This window comes from Tachyglossus aculeatus, chromosome 11, assembly GCF_015852505.1.
Source record: "Tachyglossus aculeatus isolate mTacAcu1 chromosome 11, mTacAcu1.pri, whole genome shotgun sequence".
In the NCBI taxonomy this organism is placed as follows: domain Eukaryota; kingdom Metazoa; phylum Chordata; class Mammalia; order Monotremata; family Tachyglossidae; genus Tachyglossus; species Tachyglossus aculeatus.
The window spans coordinates 56,316,784-56,328,176 of NC_052076.1; the positions used below are offsets into that span (position 1 = coordinate 56,316,784).

Sequence of the window (11,393 nt, forward strand, 5' to 3'; positions counted from 1 at the left end):
TGTCCCACATGGGGGGGTCACAGTCTAAGTAGGAGGGAGAACAGGTATCGAATCCCCATTTTACGGTTGAGGAAACTGAGGCACAGGGAAGTTAAGAGACTTGCCCAAGATCACTTAACAGGTAAGTGGAGGAACTGGGGTTAGAATCCAGGTCCTCTGACTCCTGGGCCCTCTATCACCGGATTGAGGAGGCCCATGTCTTAGGTGAGGGGCGACTTGCCCCCACATCATCAGGACTTCCATCAGCCCCTGCTCCCACCTGAGAAGGATGAAGAGACACTGGGCAATGCGAGGCCTTCTCAACCTCACAACGCTGGGAAGCTTCAGTCCCTCAGGGCCCAGAAGTCCCCCTTACCCCATACCATGCTCTGCTGTGGCCGTGGCGGTGACTGTTGTGAATGTTGTGAATGTTGCACAGTGAGTCCTGAGGAGACTGAAACTTAATGTTTATGTAGCATTTCCCTTCCCTATTTTCATTGGTTCATCTTTCCTAATGTGTCTCCATTCACCTCTCCCCTCTTTCGTAGAGTGTGACCCCCAGAGAGGCCAGGCCCTTTTTCTTTTTTTTTTCTTCAATAATAAAAATAGTAATTGTGGTATTTGTTAAGCATTTACTGTGTGCCAGGCACTGTGCTAAGTGCTGGGGTAGATATAAGCAAATCGGGTAGGATACAGTCCCTGTTCCACTTGGGGCTCACAGTCCAATCCCCATTTTACAAATAAGGTAACTGAAGCACAGAGAAGTGAAGTAATTTGCCCAAGGTCACACAAGCAGACAAGTGGCAAGTCAGGATTAGAACCCAAGCCCTTCTGATGCCCAAGCCCATGCTCTATCCTTTAGGCAATGCTGCTTTCCAGTCTTTTATTTGCTTTCCTTTCCACAGCAGCCCAAATGGAACCCCAAGCCCACTTCTCTGACCTAGGCAGAAACAACCCAAGTCTGTGCTAGACGGATTTATGTTTCCTGAGAAAAACAGTGTGATAGACTGTTACCAAGACAATGGGCACAGGCTGAGAAGGTCCCAGTACTGGGATGCCTTCATGAGATTTCTTTCCTGGCAGGGTCTGTGGGCCTGGCATTTGCTCCCTCAGGAAACCAGTGGCAGTAAAGAACAGTGGAGGAGAAGGCCAGCCATAGTCCCAATCAATCAATCAATCGTATTTATTGAGCGCTTACTGTGTGCAGAGCACTGTACTAAGTGCTTGGGAAGTACAAGTCGGAGGCCCAAACCCGATTCCTTTCATTCATTCGTTCATTTAATCGTATTTATTGAGTACATACTGTGTGCAGAGCACTGTACTAAGCGCTTGGGAAGTACAAATTGGCAACATCTAGAGATGGTCCCTACCCAACAGCGGGCTCACAGTCTAGAAGGGGGAGACAGATGACAAAACAAAACATATTAACAAAATAAAATAAATAGAATAAATATGTACAAGTAAAATAGAGTAATAAATCTGTACAAACATATATACATATACACAGGGGCTGTGGGGAGGGGAAGGAGATAAGGTGGGGGGAGGGGAAGAGGAAGGTGATGGGGAGGAGGAGAGGAAAAGAGGGGGGGCTCAGTGTGGGAAGGCCTCCTGGAGGAGGTGAGCTGTCAGGAGGGCTTTGAAGGGGGGAAGAGAGCTAGTTTGGCGGATGTGTGGAGGGACAAAGTGGGCACCGGGCACGAAGGGGGCATGAGGGGCCGCCCTTACCTGGCAGCGCCGTGAGATTCCTTGTTTTGACATGTTCTGTGGCGGGCCCTTCTGTTAACTGGAGAAGTCGCGTTACTCAACACTTAGTACTGTGCCTTACACATAGTAAACACTTAACCATTATTATTATTGTTTTTATTATTGATAATAACAACAATAATAATGATAATAATAATAAAAACACTCATTCCCTGGTTCCTTGGGCTGTGCCGACCAAGAGACAGTATATGTTGTGCTGCCCTGGAGCCCTCTCCCCAGCCCTAGAGGCAGAGCGGGACAGATGCCAGCAGAGGGACTCATCCTCTGGGAATTTCCCCCATCTTGCGGAAGAAAATTCCCCAGATGAAGCAAGGGGAATTTCCCAGCAGGATCCTTTCCTACACAGCCCTTGCTAGAGCAGCTAAACTTGGCTCATTCCTTTCTTTCCTGAAAAGGAAAACAACCTAGTGACTTTCACTTCTGCTTGCTTCTAGCTGTTGTCCCGAAAGGCTGTTTCCATGGAGACCATCCCGTGCCCAGTCTGCTGTCGGAGTGGCTGTTTCATCCTGAAGGCTGGGTTCATGTCAGGAAATGATACCCTACATTCAGGCTTAGAAATAGCCTTTGGCCATGCTGTCACTGATTTACAGGTTGGTCTAGTAATTTCAGGTTCTTTGCAGGAATCTGTTAAGCTCTTACTATGTGCCAGGCACTTTACTAAGCACTGGGCTAGATACAAGCAAATAGGGTTGGACACAGTTCTTTTTCCACATAGGTCCCACAGTTAATCTCCATTTTACAGATGAGGTAACAGAGGCACAGAGAAGTGAAGTGACCCAAGGTCACACAGCAGACAAGTGGCAGAGCTAGGATTAGAACCCAGGTCTTTTTGACTCCCAAACCCTTGCTCCATCCACGAGGCTATGCTGCTTCTCTAGGAAAATCTCCCTCTTTCTTCAAAAACAGCAAAAATCTGAGTGCCAATTTATTATTTAATGGAATTTGTTAAATGCTTTCTATGTGCCAGACACTGTACTAAATTCTGGAAATCAGATGAACGGGAAATATCCTGATCCCCCAGAGGAGCAAATGGACTCACGTACATCTGACCAAAGCCCAAGTAAGAGGAATGAAGCTCATTAGGGGCAGGGAATGTGCCTGGTAATTCTGTTGTACTCTCACAAGTGTTCAGTACAGTACTCTGCACATACTAAATGGTCAATAAATAATAATAATAATAGTAATTGTGGCATTTATTAAGCCCTTACTACGTGCCAGGCACTCTTCTAGACTGTGAGCCCACTGTTGGGTAGGGACTGTCTCTATGTGTTGCCAACTTGTACTTCCCAAGAGCTTAGTACAGTGTTCTGCACACAGTAAGTGCTTAATAAACACAATTGATTGATTGATTGATTGATTGTTCTAAGCACTGGGGTAGAGCTCGTTGTGAACAGGGAATGTGCCTGATCATTGTTTTATTGTACTCTCCCAAGCATTTAGTACAGTGCTCTGCACATAGTAAGCACTCAATAAATGTGATTGAATGAATGAATTAAAGAAAGGTTGGACACAGTCCCTGACCCACCTGGGGCTCACAGAGTCTTAATCCCTATTTACAGATGAGGTAACTGAAGCACAGAGAAAAGAAGTGACCTGCCCAAAAGTCACAAAGCAGGAAAGTGTCAGAGTCTGAATTAGAACACAGGTCCCAGGCCCAGGCTCTATCCACTAGGCCATGCATGGCTGCCTCAAGAAGAGGGATTTTCTGTTCTTGGCCAGGTCCCAGACCAGCCCACTTGGCTAAGTGAGCAGCGACCATCACTTAGGTCCCACGGCAAGGCAGTTGACTGATGATGCCAAGTAGCATCCAGCTGGTGAGATGAGAAAAAGTCTCACACACAGACCTGGCCCACTGCCTGTTTAACTCATCCAGCATAATTACCCAAAAAGGAGTAATAAGAAAGCTGTGAGATTAACATTTATAACAGGCCCTTTAACAGGCTTAATAGAAGGATCACACCCAAACTGGAGTGAACCATTTATCACCATCCTTTGCAAAATAACCCCAACCGGGAAAGAAGAAAAGAGAAAGTTACATTCTTATGTGTTGAAAAAAAGCCCTGAGATCAGTTTGTAGCAGATTGTGCTGAGGGGTCAGGAGAAACGCTGCTTATTGGAGACATAATAATAATAATCATAATGGGACTTGTTAAGTGCTTATGATGTGCCAAGCACTGTACTAAGTGCTGGGGTAAATCCAAGCTATTCAGGCTGGACACAGTCCCTGCCGTACATGGGACTCAAAGTCTAAGTACGAGAATAGGTGTTGAACCCCTATTTTACAGTTGAGGAGGCTGAGGCACCGAGAAGTAAAGTGATATTGCAGACAAGAGACAGAGTCAGGATTGAAATCCAGGTCCTCTGATTCCCGGGTCCAGTTTCTTTCCACTAGGCCACTCCGCTTTTCCTCACTGTCACTCCCAGGCAGTGGTACCCACCATCACGAGACCCAGTGATGTAAGTTAAGTCAGTAACTCCTTAACCTTCAATTATAACAGCAAGTTCCCACCACAGATACAAGATTCTTGTTTCTCCCTTTCTGGACCTGGGGTGATAGTAGTAGCAGTAGTAGTAGTGGCAATAGTAACAGCAATAATACTTGTAAAGTGCTTCCTATTTGCAGAGCACTGTGCTAAGCACTGGGAGGGGACATACAGGTGGGAATTAGACACGGTCCCTGTCCTTCAGGGGATTCAAAATCTGAGAGTAACCCAAACTGCAATGAGCAAGTTTGGGATGAGCCCTCTCCTTTTTTTTAGGTAGCAATAATAATCAATCCATGGTATTTATTGAGCACTGTGTGCACAGCACTGTACTAAACACTGGGGAGAGCACAGTATAACAGACTTGATAGACACGTTCCCTGCCCACAACCAGCTTACAATCTAGAGGGGGAGACAGACATTGATGTAAATAAACAAATTACAGATAACAATTTATCCACAAATAAAAGAATAAAATAAAATAATATTTTGTTGTAACATTAGTGCTCCTTATTGGTGAGGAGTTGGGGGGCCAGGGGGAAGAATTTTGTTATCAAAGAATCGATCAATCAATGGAATTTATTGAGAACTTACTGAGTGAAGAGCACAATACTAAGTGCTTAGGAAAGTATAGTACAACAAAGTTGGATGGCACATTCCCTTCCCACAAAGAGCTTACAGTCTAGAAATTCAGGCATGCTGTGTTCCCCTAAATTGTGGGTGTACTTTGAATGACTGTATTATTTTCCTACTGATTTATATGTTATAACTTGGGGTCAATCTTTCAGTGGTATTTTTGGAGTGCTTACTATGTGCAGAGCACTGTACTAAGTTTAGAAATCAAATCACTTAATACAGCGTTTTGCACACAGTAAACACACCATAAATACCACTGATTGACTGAGTGATTGATTAGAAATCCATTCCAAAACCTCTGTTTATATACTATGAACTGTTACATTAAGCATTACTAGACTAGACTAGACCAACTTTGTTTAATTAATTCAAAACATACCCTACTGAAAGCTCAACTCCTCCAGGAGGCCTTCCCAGACTAAGCCCCCCTTTTCTTCTGTTCCTCTTCCCCTCCCCATCACCCTTACTCCCTCCCTCTTCTCTATCCCCCTCCCTGACCCACAGCACTTGTGTATATATGTACATGTTTATTATTCTATTTATTTTATTAATGATGTGTATATATCTATAATTCTATTTATTTATATTGATGCCGCTGATGCCTGTCTACTTGTTTTGCTTTGTTTTGTTGTCTACTTCCCCTCTTCTAGACTGTGAGCCCGTTGTTGGGTAGGGATTGTCCCTGTTTCCGAAATGTACTCTCCAAGGGCTTAGTACAGTGCTCTGCACACAGTAAGCGCTCAATAAATATGATTGAATGAATGAATACGCTACAATAGTTACTAAATGAGGATTTGTATAAATCAATTGAACACCTACTGTGTGCAGAGCACTGTATTAAGCAGTTGGAGAGTACAATATACCAGGTGTAGCATGATTATAAGTCAATCAATGGCATTTATTTTGGGTCTTCTCTGTGCAGAGCACTGTACTAAGCACATAGCCACATGTCTGCTGTGTGACCTTAGGCAAGTCACTTCACTTCTCTGAGCCGCAGTTACCTCATCTGGAAAATGGGGATTAAGACTGTGAGCCCCACATGGGATGACTTAATCACGTTGTATCCCCCCGCAGCACTTAGAACAGTGTTCTGCACATAGTAAGCGCTTAACAAATGCCATTATTATTATTATTATTATAGGAGAGCTTCAACACTTATCTGCTGTGCGATCTTGGGTTAGTCACTTCTCTGGGCCTCAGTTACTTTGTCTTTAAAATGGGGATTAAGAATGTGAGAACCATGTGGGACATCCACTGTGTCCAACCTGACTACCTTGTTATCTACCCCAGTGCTTAGTACAGTGCCTGGCACATAGTGAGCATTTACCAAATACCATAAAAAAACAGAATTGGTAGACATGTTCCCTGCCCACAAGTAGTTTACAGTCTAGAGAAGGGGAGGGACAATAAAATAAATTATGGCAAGGTACATAAGTGCTGCGTGTGAGGTGAACAAAGGGTCAAATCCAAGTGCAAGGGTGACACAGAAAGGAGAGGGAATGGGGGAATGAGGGCTTAATCAGGGAAGACCTCTTGGAGGAGGAGTGATATTAATAAGGCTTTCAAGATGGGAAGAAGGAACGTCTGTCGGCTAAGAAGAGAGAGGGCATTCCAGGCCAGAGGCAGGATGTGGGTGAAGGGTTGGCAGCAAGATAGATGAGGTTGAGTTTCAGCAGCAGTAGGTTGGCATTAGAGGAGTGAATATAATCCTCTTCCTTAAAGAGTTTACAATATAGCGGCAGACTCGGACACTTCAGTGAATAAATGAGGAAGTAATAGAGTGAAAAGGTACGCGCTTAATTGCTGTGCAGGTTGTGAAGAGACTGCAAAAGTAATAGTTTTTTTTTCAATTTTAAAGAAGAATCTGTGCAGTTTAGTTTTTAAAATAGCAATCCTAAAATAACAACTCCTTCTGAAAATCTCTTCACATCTTTGAGCTCCTCTCTCCCCTGGGGATCAATCAGTAGTATTTATTGAGCACTTACTTTGTTCAGACCACTGTACTAAGTAAGCCCTTGCGACAGTAAAATGCAATAGAGTTGGTAGACACATTCCCTGCCCACAATGAGTTTACAATCTAGAGGACGCAAGTGCAACTGAAACGTAATCCAAGTGGGATCTTTGATCGCTTTTATAAATTCACCTGCTTTCTTTAAGATTAATGCAAGACTTCTTATCCCCAAATCTTAGCTGGTGACTGCACCTTCATCTGTTTTGGAGTCTTGCAGTGATGAACTGGGTCAATGGTGTGTCAATAGTGGTGTCAATGGTGGGGTCTGAATTCTCCAAGAGAGTGAATGTAAATGGAGACTAGAAGGGGACCCAGTTGGGGACCCAACTTGAGGAGTTCCCCAAGTTGGCGGGTGGGAGACAGAGGAGGAGCCCACGAAAGAAACTCTGAGAATGAGCCATCGGAGAGATGGGAGGAAAAACAGGAGGGAACCGTATTTTGAAACCAAAATTAGATCATGTTTCAAGGAGGAGGGGGTAGTCTACAGAGTCAAAGGTAGCTGAAGGGTCCAGGAGGATTGGGATGGAGTCAAGGCTGTTGGATTTTGGAAGGAGGAGATCAGTGGAGAATTTAGAGAGAGTAGGTTCCGTGGAGTGGAGGGGACTAATTCAGTTTGCAGGGGCTTAACGAGAGAACTGGAGGAGAGGAAGGGGACGCAGCGGGTGTACCCTGGCCCACGTCCTTCTGCTGGCCTGGAATGCCCTCCCTCCACACGTCTGCCAAACTAGCTCTCTTCCTCCTTTCAAAGCCCTAGTGAGAGCTCACCTCCTCCAGAAGGCCTTCCCAGACTGAGCCTCCTTTTTCCTCTCCTCCTCCCCTCCCCTCCCCATCGCCCTACCCTCTTCCCCTCCCCACAGCATTTGTATATATTTGTACATATTTATTACTTTGTTTTACTTGTACATATTTACTACTATAGCTATAATTCTATTTATTCTGATGGTGTTGACACCTGTCTACTTGCTTTTTTTTGTTGTCTGTCCCCCCGCCCCCCCTTCTAATAATAATAATGATGGCATTTATTAAGCACTTACTCTGTGCAAAGCACTGTTCTAAGCACTGGGGAGGTTACAAGGTGATCAGGTTGTCCCACGTGGGGCTCACAGTCTCAATCCCCATTTTACAGATGAGGTAACTGAGACCCAGAGAAGTTAAGTGACTTGCCCAAAGTCACACAGCTGACAATTGGCAGAGCTGGGGTTTGAACCCATGACCTCTGACTCCAAAGCCCGTGCTCTTCTCTACTGAGCCGCTGCTCCACGACTGCTCCTAGACTGTGAGCCCGTTGTTGGGTAGGGACCGTCTCTATTTGTTGCCGACTTGTACTTTCCAAGCGCTTAGTACAGTGCTCTGCACATAGTAAGTGCTCAATAAATATGAATGAATGAATGAATAAACAGTTTACCGGAGGATTTTGGAAAGGAATGGTAGGAGATAGACGGGGCTGCAACTTGGAGAGACACATGGGGTCAAGGGAGGGCTTTTTTTCAGAATAGGGGACACACGAGGGACACATGAACATGTTGGAAAGCAGTGGGATAGGAGTCACTGGAGACTGAGCCGATGAAGACGGCAGTCAGGGAGGGAAGAAGAGAGGGGCAAGTATTTCTTTTAGACTGTGAGCCCACTGTTGGGTAGGGACTGTCTCTATATGTTGCCAACTTGTACTTCCCAAGCGCTTAGTACAGTGCTCTGCACACAGTAAGCGCTCAATAAATACGATTGATTGATTGATTGATTGATTGATTTAATAAGGTGGAAGAGGTCAGAGGTGGAGAGTGGAGAGTTCAAGAGGAAGCGGGAGATCTCTGGAGATACAGCTGGGAAGGGTGCGAGAATGGAACAGGGGACAGGAGGTGGATGGGACTGGAGAGGCATAGGGGGAATTTTAGGGAATCAATCAATCAATCAATCGTATTTATTGAGCGCTTACTATGTGCAGAGCACTGTACTAAGCGCTTGGGAAGTACAAATTGGCAACATATAGAGACAGTCCCTACCCAACAGTGGGCTCACAGTCTAAAAGGGGGAGACAGAGAACAAAACCAAACATACTAACAAAACCATGGGGAACCATAGGGAACCATGTCGAAAGTTTTCCATTTTATCGGGGAACTAGATGATGACAAGGTCATTAGGGGCAAGCGATGGGTGAGGGACGGGGACTAAATGGGGGAGGAAAAACTCTGAAAGAACTTGGGCATGGGAGCTAAGAAGGGGGCAAAGCACCATTGCTGGGTAGAGGAGAGGGCACAGTGTAGAATGGCTCTATGGGCTCATTGTGGGCAGGGATCGTCACTCTTTACAGAGAAGCAGCATGGCTTAGTTGAAAGAGCCCGGGCTTGAGAGTCACAGGTCATGGGTTCTAATTCCGCTCCACCACTTATCAGCTGTGTGGCTTTGGGCAAGTCTCTTAACTTCTCTGCCCCTCAGTTACCTCATCTGTAAAATGGGGATTAAAGCCCCACGTGGGACAACCTGATTACCCTGTATCTGCCGCAGCGCTTAGAACAACGCCTGGCACATAGTAAGCGCTTAACAAATAACCATTAATCTTATTACAGAGTTGAGCTCCCGCCAATGTAGCCTTTTCTAACGTTTCTCCGTCTCCTTGTGCCTCGCTATCACTTTTTCTTGACGACCATTGATTAATTGAGCTCATTGTGGGCAGGGATGGTCTCTCTTTAGTGCTGCACCGTACTTTCCCGAGCGCTTAGTACAGTGCTGTGCACACCGTTAGCGCTCAGTAAATACGATTGAATGGTCTCACAACAATAATAATAATAATAATAATAATGGTATGTGTGAAGCGCTTACTAATGTGCCGAGCACTGTTCTAATACGCTCATGACCCCTTCTAGACTGTGAGCCCGTTGTTGTCTCTGTTGCCGAATTGTACTTTCCAAGCGCTTAGTCCAGTGTTCTGCACACAGTAAGCGCTCAACAAATACGATTGAATGAATAAATAACCCTAGCTTCTCTACTGTAGCCCTACTGAGAGCTCACCTCCTCCAGGAGGCCTTCCCAGACTGAGCCCCCTTTTTCCTCTCCTCCCTACCCCCCCCCGCCCTACCTCCTTCCCCCCCCACAGCACCTGTATATGTTTGTACAGATTTATTACTTTATTTATTTTACTTGTACGTATTTACTATTCTATTTATTTTGTTAATCATCATCATCATCATCATCATCAATCGTATTTATTGAGCGCTTACTATGTGCAGAGCACTGTACTAAGCGCTTGGGAAGTACAAATTGGCAACATATAGAGACAGTCCCTACCCAACAGTGGGCTCACAGTCTAAAAGGGGGAGACAGAGAACAAAACCAAACATACTAACAAAATAAAATAAATAGAATAGATATGTACAAATAAAATAAATAAATAAATAAATAGAGTAAAAAAATATGTACAAACATAATAATGTGCATCTAGCTTTATTTTCTATTTATTCTGATGACTGGACACCTGTCCACATGTTTTGTCTTGTTGTCTGTCTTCCCCCTCCTAGACTGTGAGCCCGTTGTTGGGTAGGGACCGTCTCTATATGATGCCGACTTGTACTTCCCAAGCGCCTAGTACAGTGTTCTGCACATAGTAAGCGCTCAATAAATGCGATTGAATGAATAAATACTGTAAAGAGGAACTGCAGTGTGCGATATTCCAAAGGGGCTTGGGGAAAAACGTCGCAGCAGGAGTCAGGATGGCCGAGCGGTCTAAGGCGCTGCGTTCAGGTCGCAGTCTCCCCTGGAGGCGTGGGTTCGAATCCCACTTCTGACATCCGGCTGTCTTTTGCGTCGAACAACTTTTCACTTAACCTGGTCGCACAACAACGCTCGCTTCACGTGGTTTTTGTACACACGTTGCGGCCTTAATTGTGTTATTTGTGAGCCTGGGTTCCAGTCCCACTTTGGACAGCCGGGGAATTTTTTCGTTAACGATTCAATCAATCAATCGTATTTATTGAGCGCTTACTGTGTGCAGAGCACTGGACTAAGCGCTTGGGAAGGACAAGTTGGCAACATATAGAGACAGTCCCTACCCAACATTGGGCTCACAGTCTAAAAGGGGGAGACGGAGAACGAAACCAAACATACTAACAAAATAAAATAAATAGAATAGATATGTACAAGTAAAATAAATAAATAAATAGAGTAATAAATATGTACAAACATATATACAGGTGCTGTGGGGAAGGGAAGGAGGTAAGATGGGGGGGATGGAGTGGGGGACGAGGGGGAGAGGAACCCCCTTACTTGAGAAACCGGGCTTGGGAGTCATTCATCCATTCAATCATTCATTCATTCAATCGTATTTATTGAGCGCTTACTGTGATGATGGCATTTATTAAGCGCTTACTATGTGCAAAGCACCGTTCTAAGCGCTGGGGGGATACAAGGTGATCAGGTTGTCCCAAGGGGGAGCTCACAATCAACCCCCATTTTACAGATGAGGTAACTGAGGCCCAGAGAAGTGAAGTGACTTGCCCAAGGTCACACAGCTGACAATTGGCGGGGCC

At 45.0% G+C, this 11,393-nt stretch overlaps 1 non-coding gene across 1 annotated transcript; it reads left to right on the forward strand.

Annotated features, from left to right (window-relative positions):
* Positions 1-10,571: 10,571 nt before the first annotated feature.
* Positions 10,572-10,654, forward strand: TRNAL-CAG. Its single transcript has one exon. It is a non-coding gene; the product is annotated as a tRNA-Leu (tRNA).
* The last annotated feature ends 739 nt before the right edge of the window (positions 10,655-11,393 follow it).